Source organism: Pipra filicauda, unplaced genomic scaffold, assembly GCF_003945595.2.
Source record: "Pipra filicauda isolate LSUMZ 115617 unplaced genomic scaffold, ASM394559v2 scaffold139_size1960392_pilon, whole genome shotgun sequence".
In the NCBI taxonomy this organism is placed as follows: domain Eukaryota; kingdom Metazoa; phylum Chordata; class Aves; order Passeriformes; family Pipridae; genus Pipra; species Pipra filicauda.
This window is the reverse complement of record NW_024103873.1, coordinates 75,203-91,222: the sequence shown is the minus strand read 5'-3', so window position 1 is coordinate 91,222 and position 16,020 is coordinate 75,203. Positions and strand designations below refer to the sequence as shown.

Below are 16,020 nucleotides of genomic sequence, written 5' to 3'. Positions count from 1 at the left end.
AAAAAGTTCATACTTAGTTGCAACCAGAACTGCTTTGTTCCTCCCTAGTCAACCCCTCAAAATCGATGCAGTAAAATCATGCTAACATCTCAGTGCTTATTAAAAATGGAAGTTAGATGTTGTAACAATGGGGTTTTCTGGGAAAACAGAATGATGAGAAAAGTATAACTAATACCAATGGTATCAATCAAACTACAAGATACTCAGATCCCAGAATCCTCAAGTTGTTTCCAGGAAATCTGAATTCAGCTCCAGAAACCTCGAGAAAGCTGTGCAGTAGGAGTACTGGATCTAGTATGCAATGCAGGCTAGTGGCTTCACAGCATTTTCTTTTAGAAAAAGAAAAATTCAATTAAAATTGCCCATGATTTCAAAACCTCCACAAAGCATGACTAGAGGTAGGTAATCCAGATGGTGCCTGCCCTTTACCTTAGAAAGGTGTCGTTTATTGCCAATCTGAATACGCCTAGCTCCAAACTCCAGTTACTAGATCTTGTTAAACCTTTGTCTGCTGAACTGGCAGCAGTCTTCCAAATGTTGTTACTGTGTACTTACAGGCTGCATTCAGGTTGTCCCTTCATTTTGACTTCTATATGAAATAGGTGAACATCTTGGTTTCTTACTATGTCATGCCTCCTATCATTTAATCATTCTAAAATCTCTGAACTTCTTCCAATTATCCATTAGCATTATTCAATTTACTACCCATTTTAGCATCAGTTTTTACTACTAGCCAGTTTTCGCACTGTTCTTGGTACTGCAACACAAAACTCATTATTTCAGCACTGACGAAAGACATATACCAAGACTGCTATACCAAGTATACCAGCTCTAACCACCCACCTATTCTTACTTGACTTTACTGAGGTTTTACATTCAAGGACCATACTAGTATTTTTGGCCACAGTGTCGTTCTGGGAGTTCATATACAGCTTATACACCACAGTGGCCCCAAGCCTTTTACATTTCCAGGGCAAGGTTCCAGCGTTCAGCCAAGAGGGTGAGTCTTGAGAAACAAAGTCTGACATCTCTGTGTTTTCCAACAGACATGTTGGCCAACCAGGTTAGTCTGTGATGTGAGCCTGGATTACTCAGTGTGTATGATTTCTATACTTCTCATTCCTCTGAAACATTAACTTCCTTTCACAGCTCTGCCTCACCTCTTTATTTTTCTTTGATCTCCCACGTGGGGTTCCCAGACGTGAACAAACCCAAAACTTCAAAGCCAACACTAGAGTGATAGGAGGCTGGGAAAAGAGGGGTTAATGTAAGTGGCAGGGCAATGAAGAAAGAGATTCCCAAGGCCACTGACCAGACTCTTATTTCCTCATTTCTAAGCTGCAAACAGGGCTGCGTGTCTCCCATGCAGATGTGGCTGTCAGCCTTTCTGTTACACCTCCAGCCTTTCCCTCATGCACAGAGTCCATGAGTTCTCACAGGCTGCCCAGTGCACTTCTCATGCATGGACGAAGGGCCGAGCAGCAGCACTGTTCCTCTTGTTTATTATTAGTGTCTGCAGCTTTTCAGTGTAAGTGGCATCACCAAACTTTGAAAACCTGCCTAGCCTCAACAGCAAAGGGGCCTCAGCGCAAGTGAAAGCAAGAGCAAGGCAAATACAGGAACAGTTCAGGGAGCTTATTAATAGTTGAGCCAGTCTCAGTCCTTACTCACACAGTCCTGCAATTTGTAATTGTTTGCCCCAGCAGACATGAAATTAAGGCCCTCCCCCCTTTTCTCTCTCTCTCTGATAAATGACTGCATTATGTTAATGTAAGAACACATTACAATTTGGGAAGAATGCCTCAGTATATTAGTCCTGTAATCATTATGAATGGCATTATTAAAGGCTCATGTAGTAGCAGAACTTGCAATATTGCTGAATTGCTACAGGGGCTTCATTTACAGTAGACCTGCAGCCAGTGGCATGGCTTGTGTTTAAAGAGAAGTCTCAAAATGTCATGGATCTCATTTGCACAAGGGATAGGCATAAGCATATTTGTGCCACCATTTCCATTTTGCTCTTTTCTGACCACTCCAGCAGCACTCTGGTGTTTACTTCTGAGACTGTTCTATATTGTCACAGAGCTCCTGGGCAGTACACCTTTCCCAATACTCAGCATGTGTTTTACTCCAATGAACTCACACATCTTTGTCCACCATACATGTCTATGCTCCTGTGGTCTCCTAGCACTCCTAGCTTCTGAAGACTTGAACTGTGTCCATGAACTGCTAAATGATACTTTTCTTTAGCTCATTAAAAGCACTGCTAAATAAGCTTACTGTAAGCAATAAATTTTAATGCAATGGAAGATGCAAATAAAAGTGTGCGTATGAAGAACAAGGGGAGAAATAGTCCTGGAGGTTGCAATATCTCAATAGACACAGTAATACCCAACTAATTCTCCTCCTTGTAGCAATAATTTGGTTGGATGAGAACAGATTGCAGGCACATTATCTGCTGCTCCTCCAGCAATTGTCTGTCATCATTCCAAGAGTTAGCCAGCACAAGAAAGGAAACAATGGGCCTTCTGGGACAGTCTGACATTTAATTGACTGAATAAATGCAGGAGGATGCAGTGCAGCAAAAGTCTTTCAGTTAGCACCAGTTACATTATAATTACCAGAGCTGCTGATAGGTACAGAGCAGGGAGAAGCTGTACAGATGCACCCTACTAGTTACCTGTGTGCCTTTATCTCTGAACATGTACTGGTACATCTGAAAAAGTGTTCTGGAGTCTACAGATTCTCTGCTTATCCTGCTCCTATAGTTTGTTTACATCTCACCTCAAGTGACCTCAGTGACTGAGGGGAGGGTGAAGCCATCAAGTAGAGGGAAACTGAACTGATCCTTGTACTAGCACTTTGTAAATAAAGTCCAGACACAAGTCTCTATTAAGTGGGTGATTTAACAGTGGCAAAAAACACAGACAAAGTTACTATAATAAAGGCCTATGAAGACCATGTATTTTTGTTTGCATAACATCACAAATGCTCTCGGCTGTATGCTCATCTCTTGGCCACACACAGGTGATGGCCTGTTTCCTCCTTTAGAGTCACCAACTGCCTGAAAACAACAACAACAAGAAAAAAGTCTGAGTTGGTGAAAATCTCAGCTTAAGGCCTGTGACTTCCACCGGATGATGTAAGTCCTCTGTACCAGTAAGGATCAGATTGCCTGCAGTTTGCTTTCAATAAATCGAGTGATGCATCCTGAAGAAAGGCTCATAAATCTCACTTGCCTTCTGCTTCATGGTCTATGATCATGAAGGGAGAAGGGGAGTGCTCTTTTTTTTGTAAGGTATTTATATCAATGTATCCCCAGACCAGTCAGCTATGCTTATTGATACCTGTGGACTATTCATCCTGTCCACCAAGTGGCTCCTTATACATCTGAAGTGCAGCTGGTTAGGCTGTTAAAATGTGCTGACCATGATCCTTCAAATGCTACTGCATTAGATCCATCACAGTACCTACAAGGTATTATCACATATGTTGGGACAGATGTACAGCATATTTCTGACTTGCAATGAATCCGCAGCAGACAGTGGAAATGTGCTGGAAACGTGCTAGTCAAAAGCACTTCATCTTCTCCCTGAAGCAGCAACAATTAATCCAGGGTTCAGATGTCATGCAGTTTTAGTGCCACAGTTTAGAACACAGAATCACAGAACAGAATTATAGAATGGTTTGGGTTGGAAGAGACCTTACAGATGATCTAGTTCTACCCCCTTGCCATGGACAGGGTCACCTTCCACCAGACCAGGTTGCTCCAAGCCCCGTCCAGCCTGACCTTTAACACTCCCAGGGATGGGGCAGCCACAGCTTCTCTGGGCAACCTGTGCCAGGGCCTCCCCACCCTCTAGGTAAAGAATTTCTTCCTAATGTATAATCTAAATCTCCCCTCTTTTAGTTTAAAACCAATCCCCCTTGTCTTATCATTATCTGCCTATGTAAAAAGTCACCCTCCCTCCTTTTTATAAGCCCTCTTTAAGTACTGGAAGGCTGCAATGAGATCCCCCCAGAGCCTTCTCTTCTGCAGGCTGAACAACCCCAGCTCTCCCAGCCTGTCTCCATAGCAGAAGTGCTCCAGCCCTCTGAGAACCTTTGTGGGCTCCTCTGGAGCCACTCTAACTGGTCCTTGTCTTTCTTGTGCTGAGAACTCCAGGTGGAGTCTCAGGAGGACAGAGTAGAGGGGGAGATTCCCTCCCTATTAATGATATGGGAGGGAGCAGGCAAGTGGGAGACTCCTGTGACTAAACCCTCTCGAGACCAAAGCAAGTCTTGTGTGGCCAGTGAGGACATTCAGATTACCCCATCCCAGCTCCTGAGCACTTCCATCATTCTCGTGTGTCTGTCCAGGAACAAGGGACTCCTTAATTGGATTTCAGTATTCCAAAATGCAGTTTTTAGAGAAGGAGACTGGGTGGCTTATCATTAATCACCATCACCAGTCAGCCTGAATTAGCTTCCTTGGAATAAATTAGTTTCTTTTGGAGGTAAGTTTCTATGTACTTTCAGTGTAAAGAAGGGTAGGAACAAGTGCAGCACTTAAAGAACCTCTGCTGTGTTTGTATTTGAAAGGAACCCATAATTGGTATCCATAAGGTATATATAGCATACAGGATGGTCCCAGCTAATAAAACTCAAGAGGTCAGCAAAGGATACCTTGCTTAATGACTTCCAGGGTGTGCTGAGGTTTTAACCATTGTGTCAGCACTCAGTTAACAGGTATCTGTTCAGCATTCAGACACCCGGACTACCTGGATTACTTCCCTGCTGCCTCCCTGTGGTCTTTCACTCTGGTATCCCCAGTCAGTGCCACGACAGAGAGAGAATAGTTCTTTTCTTTGCATCTGTTGCAAACTGCAAATTAGATTATGCAAATCAATTGCTACCAATATACTTGAAGGCCAAAGAGCCCCCTGATTTATTTTCTGAAAATTTCTTAGGGGTTCAAAAGTGCCTGCAAGTAAAAATCAAAGCAGTATTTTGCCAAAAATGTCACCACAAGACAAAAGAAGCAGTTGAGGAAGCTAGAAATCACGTCCTTGGTTCCATTCCTATAGTGGAACCACTGTATTAAAAGCTGCTTTTGTCAGTAATTATCAACACATGGCTTCCCATATGCATTGTTTCCACATAGTGGCAATAGGAAGTAAGTGAACTCTTTGGGTTTCTGAGGTAAGTGCTGACTTCTGCTCTGCCTTTTGTGGGGGACAGAATGTCTTTTTGTCCAGGATGTTTCCTCCATTCATTAGCGAAACCATGGTTCTAGATTGCTAAAAGACGATTCTCTTAATTCTTTGCTAAAAAGAGAATGGCTGTGGTATTGAATTCTGTTAGACTAGATCCATCAAAGCTCTGAAATGAATGACAGTTTTGACTAAATATTTTTCTGTGTGCATTGGTGATTTCATTAGCAATTACTTGGCGTGAGTCGGCAAAGCAAGTTTTCAAGAACTACCTAAGAAGGTACAGTTATTCTTTCCCTGTGGAGTACATCCTCTACAAGTATAACTTCCCTGAGTTATAACCAGCTGAGTGGTGATGAGCTTGACACAGCTGCTCAGAATCCGATATGCTCAGTTTACAAATGACTACTAAATTGCTGCCATAACCTTCCCATCCACAGACTCCAGCCTGTGCCCATTTTAACTCCCCCGTCATTGGGATCTTGGCTCATAACTGCTTATAATATATGGGATGCAAGACCAGAATCTCACCTGGACACAGCTGGGTTATGCAAAGCCCACATATATAAAATCCCCTCTATCCAGTGGGAGAGGAAAAGTAATCAATACCCCCCAAACCCCAACCCTCTATTGTTGGACCAAGAGGATTGAATCCAGCTTTTTTTCTACATGCAGTATCCCTATCCCTGGCTTTATTTCAAGTCCCATGCTCAGCAGTTACTAATTAAAAGCCTGTCTTTCTCAGACAGTGACATCCTTATTGCATAAAATTAAAATCATATGAACTCAATGCAGTGATAGTAATCGGAGGAGGCAATAGGGTGCTGAATAACCCTGTTCTATTAAAACTGGTTATTTATTTTCTTGTATCCATTTGTAAATTATTATTTTAATTAATTCTGCAAAAGGAAGGCTCACTACTAAAGGAAATTCAAGTCCAAATGTATTTAGAGCCAATAAAAGGAAATGCCTATTAGTGCAGCATATGTTTAGCCAGTCAGTTCCCTGTTATGGCAGATCATCAAGGCAAATACTATATCTGAAGTCTGAAAAGGGCAGGAAAGACATGATGTCTGCTCATAACATACACAGCCTGTCAAGGCAAGGTAACACAGGGATAATCACATTTCACACTCTGAGCCATAAACTTGTTTGCCTGCCAAGGCCAGAAAGGATCTCTTCCTCATGCCACAAGCATTTCAATTTGAATTTTCCTCTTCCTTGAATTGTTGTGGTGCAGAATATAGGAGAGAAAAGGAGGGTTTTTGCTCAGGTGCATAAGGCTTTTGCTCTATTCCAGACAACATTAGGGTCAAAACTCTCCCATCTTCAACCACTGCTCCTAGAGGTGCTCAGAGAACAATGGTGCTGGTGCAGGCTAGTTTTGTAAGGGAGCACTGACAGTGAGGAGCATAAAGGTGTTGGGGCTTCCTCTCAGGGAGTGTTCTCTGGCCCAGCCTAGGTCACTATGAGTAGAGAAGGGATAAGAGAAAGCTTGAGATTGAGGTTTCACTAGCTATATGCCAGATGTGCTAGGCTGGATTGGCTGCTCTTGCTTTGAGGCATCTGTACAAACCTGCACAGCCACTCCACACTTCAGGCTCAGCGACGTGTACCCTGGAGTGCACAGCTGTCTGTGAGCACCATTACCTCCCTAATCCTGTGGCTTTAAACCACTCAGGAAAACAAAGCACCAGTAAAAGCTGGACATGCATGAAAATAAAACACAGAGTCCTTGGGCCTCCAACAAGTGGCATACCCCCTCCCTGCTCAGTGCACACCCCCTCTCTGCTCTCACAGGCCCGAGGGAGAGGCAGTGAGCTGTGGTGGTCTCAGCTTGCGCTCAGCCTGGCCCTCTGGCCCTTGTCTTGCATTTCTTGTAAACAGGGAAGGCTTCCTCCCCAGAGATGACCTGGCAATGAACTAGTGAGGGCTGACGCTCGGCCGCACCGCACCCAGCGCCCCACCGTGCCAGAAGGTACAATGGGGCAGCTGATAATACATAATAGGTTATTAAGGGCAGCTCTACCCTTTATAGACTCCTTCAAACATATTATTTACATGTCATATCAGCCACCACAGAGCTTTTACTTTCATTAAATCATCAGCTTCACAGGCACCCCAGAGCTCTTCTTTCCACCAACCTCAGCAGAAGTTTTCCTTAAGGTTGTTCTTTTGCTTGATAAATCACAGCCCTATTGATCTCCATCCCCCTACCATTCCCCATCTCTGGTAACCTTTTGCTATGTTGAATCCTTGCAATGCAAAGGAGAAGGGCAAAATGCTGAGTGCTTGGCAGTGACAAAAGTCTCTGTTTTGTGCTGCGAAACTCTTCTTCCTTCCCAGACCATGCAGACCATACAGCTGCATTATGTTGAAACTCCATTCTGCATATCTGTCAAAGGACAGAAGATAACAAAGAAAACACCCACTAATTATCAGGATGGGTTTCAAATTATTTGCTGAGCAACCCCTAGCCACAGCACAAGTGGCCTCTGACAATGAAATGAAACCTTTCAGCACTTCTGCCCTATTCTCCTCTATAAAATGACTTATCTTAGTGACAGTCTGAGTTTGGATACAGTGGTGTAAAACTGGGGGGGATTCACCCTGACTTCAGTGGAGTCACTTTATACTTGTGATCTTTGAGCAGAATAAGACCCTCTGATTTCACTCTGAACCCTCTGTAAAACTTATTCCTCTCTATACATCAATGACGGAATAAGCCAACCCCCTAGAACTGCATTAATAAAGAGAAGGAAAAGATATAAGTAAGAAGGGACCTTCAGCTGGTCACCTGATGGTCATCCCAGAGTATGAGAAGTACACCTCTGTGGGGAGACTACTATCTGGGAAGCAAAGCTGAAACCCCTGCTCTACTACAAATTCTTTGTTATAATCTCTGGCATGTTTCTTCACTTTGTGCTTTGGCAGTCAGTTGTGTTAAGTGGGTGATCCCAGAGCAATGTGATGTTTAAAATACAGGTTGGACCAAAGGCTTTGGAAACTATGGATACCTACCACGGCCTAAACCAGAAATGCTTTGTCCATTTCCCTTGGGGCACTGTTTCACTTCTGTTCTTCCTGATGACTGCAAAGTAAAAGGGATTTCACTACTGTGGCCCAATCCTTAAGTCAAAGAGGTACAGGTACCTCCAGGATCATGCCCATGATTACTGAAGTTAAGGCACAGAGTGCTTTCATTCTTGTAGCCCAGTCGGCGATACGGAAATTTACCTGGATCCATTCAACGATCATGTTTGCTAGTGTTGCTGTTTTCTGCTAGGGATGGGGGTTCTTGAGTTACCGGCTCTCAGGCAGCCAAGCCAGTGATTTCTGCATGAAGGCACACAATGGAGAACGGCAGCAATGAAAGGTTTAGGCAGTGCTACTTACCCATAGAATTAGAATTCATAAAAACTTTGTAGACAGACAAAAATCAAAGAAAGGTCTGCACAAATCATTGTATGGGAGTTCTGCAAATGGAGCCAGGCAGAACAAAGGCATGTTTGTCACACACAGTGGACACTCCTGGAGATGCTCAGTATTGGTGGATGGTTCTGCTGTCTTACAAGCATAATAAAGAGTTTTAAAGTTTTAAATAGGTAAGAATCTGGTCCAGATATGTTTCATGGCTGCACAGGGAGGCTATTGACCACACTGAGCAACACAGAACTAGAATATAAGTCCTGTTCCTTAGTGTCTCTATGTTTATACAATACAGCAGCTGCTCTGTACTTTAGCACATATAGTCCTGAAACTCGGAGCACAGCTGGGACTACACTGCTGATTCTGGAATCTAGCCTGGATGAGATGTGATTAGGTGTCAGTTAGGCAAATGTGATCATTATAGCAGCAAATGGATCCAATTCATTATAATCCTTTAAGAATATCCAGTTTAACATAATCTTAAGTGATAACAGTAGTGAAAAGTCAAAGGAGGATGCCAGCTTGGAAACTGATGTCCGTGAAACACAAACACAAAACTGAATTTGAATCAATCATAATCTGCTGCAGCCAGAATTTTTAGTGATCTATGTATTAACAGAAATCTGAATTCTTGTCACCCGATGCCAAAAGACATCAGAACTGGTGGAAGACAGAGGGAATGGTTTTGTGATAGAAAACATTCTTGCATTTTTTTAAGCTGTTTAGAGTTGTGTTGGGATCAGACTTAGAATTAGTATTCCTAAAGACTTTTAGAGAACAGGGAAAATGATACTTCCAAAGCAGGTAATGACAGTTTTCAGTTTTTGTTTTCTTTCTGTTCAAAAAAAATAATATTTTATTCTAAAATTAGGAGAAATAGCAATAACACAATAACACAACACCAATACTTCACAAATCTTCTGAATCTGATAGATTCAGAACATACTTCTGAATCTGATACGATTCTCAGACAAAATCAGAATTTCTTGCAAGTAGTGAAGTTATACAAACACTTTACATGATAATGAGTTCGAATAAGAGAATTATCTCAAAGCATTGTCATAGCATTACTGATTTCAATTTCACTCATGCATAAGTAGAACAACAGTTGTTTATGCACATAGTGGAATAAGGGCAGAACATGGGATTTTGAAAGTGGTATTAGGAACAGCAGGACACCCTTGATTTGTAATTGCCATTTCCAAAGTGGAAATGACTCTTGTAATGTATGGCTTTAAGATGTCCCTTTCAATGCAGTAACAACATCCATCTTTTAGATCCAGCAGTGCAAGAGTACCCAAGTGTGCAATGTGAGTGCCTTCAGTAGCAGCTGGCAAGGAGAACTCACAGTGCTGTATATATTTCTGTTGTGCAACTAAAGAATCAACTTTGCAGTACCTCAGCAGAAACCTGTCATTTGCCATGTGCCTCAGGCTGAGAATGGTACTGAAGTTAGAGAGGAGTTAAGGGGAAGGTATAGTACCAGTGACTGATGTTCAGGGCAGGTGTCAAACTGCATCCCAGGCTACCAACTCTGCAGAAGGGACAAACCAGTAGCTCCCACACAGGACTGGACACACTCAACGTGTGCAGAACTGACATCAACTTATGATAAATCAAAACAATCATTTTGTTGGACCCTGTCAGGTTTTTTGAGTCTTAATGAAGGTTAATGAGTGCGCTTCTAACAAACGTGGGTAGAGACCTTTCCCAAATCTTCGTTTGCGAAGACTGTCCATGATGATGATGAATGAATATTAAGGTTCTGAATTATTAATGGATTGAAAAAGCAAACTTTATGGACCCCAAAAATAAATTGCATGGGGAAAAAGCCATAATGAGGTGGATTTACAGGATGAAGTTCAGGTGCTAATTTTAAATCAAAGAATTTTCATTTGGGTGTGGCCCCTAGGTGATATTTATATTTTTGGGGCAAAATATTGTAAACCTATCAGCCTATGCCTTTCACATTCAAGCCCTGAGATCCTTATTCTACATTTGCCTCAAAACAGCCTAGTCCATCAAAATTGCTAGAGCAAGGTGAGAAGGTAAAAAATTACTACTTCGATCTAGACGCTTGCTTGACATCAGACTTTGGAGGTATCAGAAAATTTCTTTAACTGGGGGCTTAGAACTTTCCTCTGCTGCATTTATTAAAGCAACAACCAAGTTTAAATATCTAGACAGGTGGACATTTGTGGCACACTTCCTGACCTAGCAGTAAGAGGAATAAAATATGCCTTCTAAACTGTGAAGAAACGAGAAGAGACGAAGAATGACCGCTGTTACGAGACAGTACCCCACGCAATAAGGGCAGAGGAACAAGCCTCAGAGGTATTTTAAATACAGCCTCCCCAATTCCTCAAGAGAGCTTGAGAGTGTTCCTCTCTCCCTCCCAGACCAAATGATGCCATGCTTAACCTCCCACAGAGGCTAAACTAGCACTGATTCTTGCTGTCATTCTTCAAGTGGCACCCTCACTGACTCCACTACTGTGGCAAAGCTCAGCAAACACAGCAGCGTGGAAATGCAGCTCAGCCTGCAATGTGGGCACAGCCAGTGAGAGAAGTGAAATCAGAACTGTTAGTCCCCAGAGCTTGTGTAATGATGTGGCCAGAAGCCATGGCCCAGTTATGACAGCTTGAGCAGGAATACTAAAGACAAGAGCTGGACCTCATCAAACAATTTTCTGTGGCTTAATCATGCTTCTCTCTCTGTAATAAAGTGTTCTGTGTGCAGGCAGATTAAAGATTTGCTTCACATCTAATGGTTCACTTTACAGGGGGCAAAACTCTCTTTGTATGTATGTATTAGTGGCAGTATAACTGTAGTATGAAGACTCAAGATTGTGCCTCCATTACCCTTTGACCAGTAAGACTAGTGTGCATGGCCTGGGTCCTCAACCTGAAGCTAGCTCAGCACCAGAAAAGTGACCAGGTTTTGCCTGTTTAGCTACCTGAATGAAACCAAACAAGCCACAGGCACAGTGCTGGGGAAGAGGATAAGGTGGCCTCTTTGGCCCAAGGAGGAAGATGGGACTAGGCAGTAGTGGAACAGCTCAGCTGATTTTAACACCACAGTCTGAGCTTTAATGTGGGCTGCACAGGGCCATGGTGGATATACACACACCATGTCCTGGTGTGTGCACAGTCCTGCTGGTCTCTGCAGTGTATTCTGCAACCACTTTGTGCTGTTTACTTTTCAGAGGACACCATGGACAGGAAGACCAATGTATCATATGTGGATCAGAAAGGAGACCTGTGCAAGGAAAGGTAGGATTCATATAAGCCATGGAAAATGCAATGAAGAAGCCTGCTGTATCCAGGTATGCCCTGTTACCATCTTATGTTATGATTTTCTGGAGCTGCCTGCTGCATCAAAGCATGGCTGTTAGTTCTCTCCCTGCTCTGGGAATGGATGTACACAGGTAGAACAAGAGATGTGGTAACACACTCACAGTGGGTTTGGTTACATGACTGACATGAGAAAATGGCTGGCTGACATGGGGACATCACTGATATGCTCCACAACCCTTCTGCAGATAGGGGTTGCTTTACAAACTGTGGCATTGAGGCCACTCCCAAGAGGTATAGCTCTAACCACTCTGAAAAGATCTTATCTGGCCCTATATCGCATGGTGTAGCATGATGTTTTGCAGCAGGTACACTGTTAGGTTCTCTGCTCTAAACAATCTGTTCACTTACCACTGAAATGTAAATTGGTATCTTTACGTAGAGTAGGCTCCAAGACTTTCCAACAAACCTTCACAGCTTTCTGTCATGGTCCCATTCTCTGAAGCCCCTAGCCTGTCACAGATTTCATGGTTCAAGTGTTGCAATGTTTATCTATGCGAAAAGTCCTCAGATATCTTTTAAAATAGTATTGTGTTATAGTATTGCTCCTTTTTATGCCTTGAGGCTTTTTGGTTCAATTGTCATCCCATTAACCCAGCTTTTCATCTGCGACATTTTATTTTACACACACTCTGAAAGTCAAATTCCTTCACAGCTTAAAGCAGTGATGAAAAAGGTATTTTATCTGCTATGTATAGAATGGCTGTGCTGGTTTTGGCTGGGGTAGAATTAACTTTCTTCATTGTAGCTAGTATGGGGTGGTGTTTTGAATTTGTGCTGAAAACAGTGTTGATATTACAGAGATGTTTTTGTTATTGCTGAGCAGGGCTTGCACAGTGTAAAGGCCTTTTCTGGTTTTCTTACTGACATGCTGGGGAAGAAGTTGAGGGGGGGTGTGTGAGGCTAGGAGGAGACACAGCCAGGACAGGTGACCCCAACTGATCCAAGGGGTACTCCATACTCTATGATGTCATGCTCAGTAAATAAGGGGGGGGGACGTTTGGAGCGATGGCTTTGTCTTCTCAAACAACTGTTACATGTGATGGGGCCCTGCTGTCCTGGGGATGGCTGAACACCTGCTGCCCATGGGAAGCAGGGAATGAATTCCTTTGCTTTGCTTACGTGTGTGGCTTCTGCTTCACCTACTGACCTGTCTTTATCTCAACACACGAGTCGTCTCGCTTTTACCCTTCTGATTCCCTCCCCAGTCCCACTGGTGGGGGAGTGAGCGAGTGGCTGCTGGGGCTTGGCTGCTGGTTGGGGTTAAACCACGCCAATGATTACTGCAGAGTCTGGAGCGTTAGCTCAGTTCGCAAAGGACTTCACCAGGAGAAACCTGTTTTTCTTTGCTGCGACATTTGAAGTTCAGAAATTTACTTTTGAGCCTTAGAAAACTGAAAAGAAGTTATTTCAGATGTTCTAGAAATGAAACAGAACTGTGCCCATTTCTGGTTGCCTTGAGACCAAAACCTGTGGTATTTCTTTCTCCTGTGGCTGGTGTCTTAGGCACTGAATTGTGAGAAATTCAGAATCTAATTACCAGTGCTGACTGATTCAAAGTGATCTGGGACAAAAAACAGACCTTCAAGAAGCAGAGACTGGGTTTTCTATATCTCAGGCTACAGCATATGGGTGTTCCTTTAAATTCTGTCAAAATAGACGTATCGGTCACATAGAATGCTTTTGTGAATTTTTCCCTTTTGGAAAATGTTTCAGCTCACTCTATTTTCAGGTGCCAGCCTGAATCATCAAGGCAGTCAAATCATAAACTGCTGTTCATATCCTCAGAGGTACAAATCAGCAGAGCATAGAAATGCACCCCAAATGAGCACCTGGCACCGTATCATTTTCTCATCCAGATTCCAGCTTACGTAGTCACTTTTCCAACTATAACATATTTACTAATGTCCTTCTGACTATGAGTCCTAGATCCACTTAGAAAAAGATGATACATTTCTTGAAAAGAAACTGTCTGATGGCATGGCACATATTATAGTTAGAGATCGGGAGTATGTTCCTGATTATTATTTCTTTGTTTATTTTTGGCAGTGTAACCTAGTCACTAAAACTTGGAATCAGAGTCTTTATGTTCTATTTTCATTTTGTTATTCCATACTTTCCATGGAAAATACTCACAGTAAGTTCAACATAATGAACACCATACTGCCCTGCAGGACTCTTAAGATGTAAGGGGAGTTGTCATTTCCCTGTATTAGCAGGATCAGCTGCTTTATCAACACCATGCAGCCAGGTCTGAGGACAAACCAGGGGAAAAACGCAGTGAAGCTAGGATCAGAAGGAAACCTCTCTAATGAGGTTTGTAATTGTAATATTCCCTATTAAAAAAAACCAAACAAACAAGCAACCCAAAACAAAAATAACAAGGTATTTTTGACAGAAGTGAGACTTAACAGACTCCTCTCTTACTGCTGTTAGCATTTCTCCAGCTATTTGTGTTGCCAGAGCCACAAAGGAATTAGTACAGATTATACAATCTTTCTTGTTATCAATCAAAATGACCTTCACTCTTAAAGACAGTTTTCATGGCTGATCAGCCCTGCCCTAAATCTCTCCCACAGAGTCTTTCTGAAGCAGTGGTAGTTTGTGCTAAATGTATCTTAGTCTTGTGCTAAGATCCTCAAAATAATTTTGCTACCAGGAAAGAATTGGGAAGTTTTAGATAGCAGATCCCTCGAAGTACAAGCTGAAAACCGAGCTCTCTGTTGCTCTCAGGCCAGCACATGCTGGTCCTGTCATTTGGTCATGGGGTAGAAAACACTGAAAAATGCTACCACCTTTTCCTGCATTACCAGAATAATGCTTTTTAATGCTAGTGCTGCAAGGTTCAGTGATCTCAGACAGTGGGAGAGAGACTGTGTCCAGAATGCTCCTGACCAGTCCAGAACAAAGCAGTGCCCAGTCTCTTGGGTTTTAAAGTTCCTAAGCTCCTGCAAGCTGGGTGTGCATAGATACCTCCCTGTGAGAAGGGCAGGGAGGTTTGGCAGCTTCTATCAGTATTCAGAGAGACCCGAGAGCATATGAAAGAGACTGACACTACTAAGAAACCTCTTATTTTCATGGCTCTCCTTCCAGAAGTGTTTTCTGGAATTCTAAACTAATTCTAAACTATCTGGCTTTTCTTTCCTGACATTTGGGGGAAGCATCATCAAGGGAACGTAGTTTTCTTATATTACAGAGATTCACCCAGTTGTTAAAGGAGAGTATTTCCAGAAGGAGAGAAGCAGTTCTTAACTGCTAATCTGTAGGGCTGAAGGAAAGTGCTCAGTGGCTCTCCTCTGTGTCCTAAAAGGTCATGTTCGGTTCCCAGATTAAAATGAGAGCTGGCTGTACTTTTGCATGGCTGAGGCATTTTTAGTTGAAAAATCAGGTTTGGTATGATTAAAAATTGCATAGATTTATGACATTTGGCTGAGATGAATCTATTAAATAATTCCAACCCTCTCCCCTCAATAATTCTGGAAAATCAAAATCATCTTAATTCTGCAACTCAAAAGTATAGTTTAGTTCAGAATTTACTTTAGTATTTATCTATTTTTTTTACTTGCAAATGAAACAATCAGAAAAAATGTCAGGAACTACGTAATTCCTTTATTTTGTTGCGTTTTTTTCTTGGACTTTTCAGTTAGGCACACATATTTACTATCTCTTGTAGCCACAGAAGCTGTTTTTCCTTAGAACTGCAATCAAATGACAAGATAAATTGCTTGTCCAGACAAAATACTTTTTTTTTACATTTTTGTCATTTTAATATATGTCACTCTCACAGTGGTTCTTTACCCTGAGTGTATTCACTGTGACATGGTTTTATTTCACTGCCATTGTCTGGATTTTTTAAGCCTGACAGTGTGAGAGTAGAAAGTTTAAAGGAAAGATTTTGAGGTGCCCAGTTTTATCTCACATATTGCCCTTATCTATTTAAGGACCAGAAGATTTGACTTCAAAGATGTATTCTGCTGTATGGAGTCCTTTACTTCTGAGGATGTGTGCTAAGGAGGAGTCCCTTCTGAGCTCTTCTAGCCTACTCT

At 42.4% G+C, this 16,020-nt stretch overlaps 1 protein-coding gene across 2 annotated transcripts in view; it reads right to left on the bottom strand.

Moving 5' to 3' along the window:
- FGD5 (FYVE, RhoGEF and PH domain containing 5) overlaps nucleotides 1-16,020 on the bottom strand; it is an 87,775-nt gene that overhangs the window by 50,627 nt on the left and 21,128 nt on the right. The gene's annotated exons all lie outside the window — the stretch shown is intronic.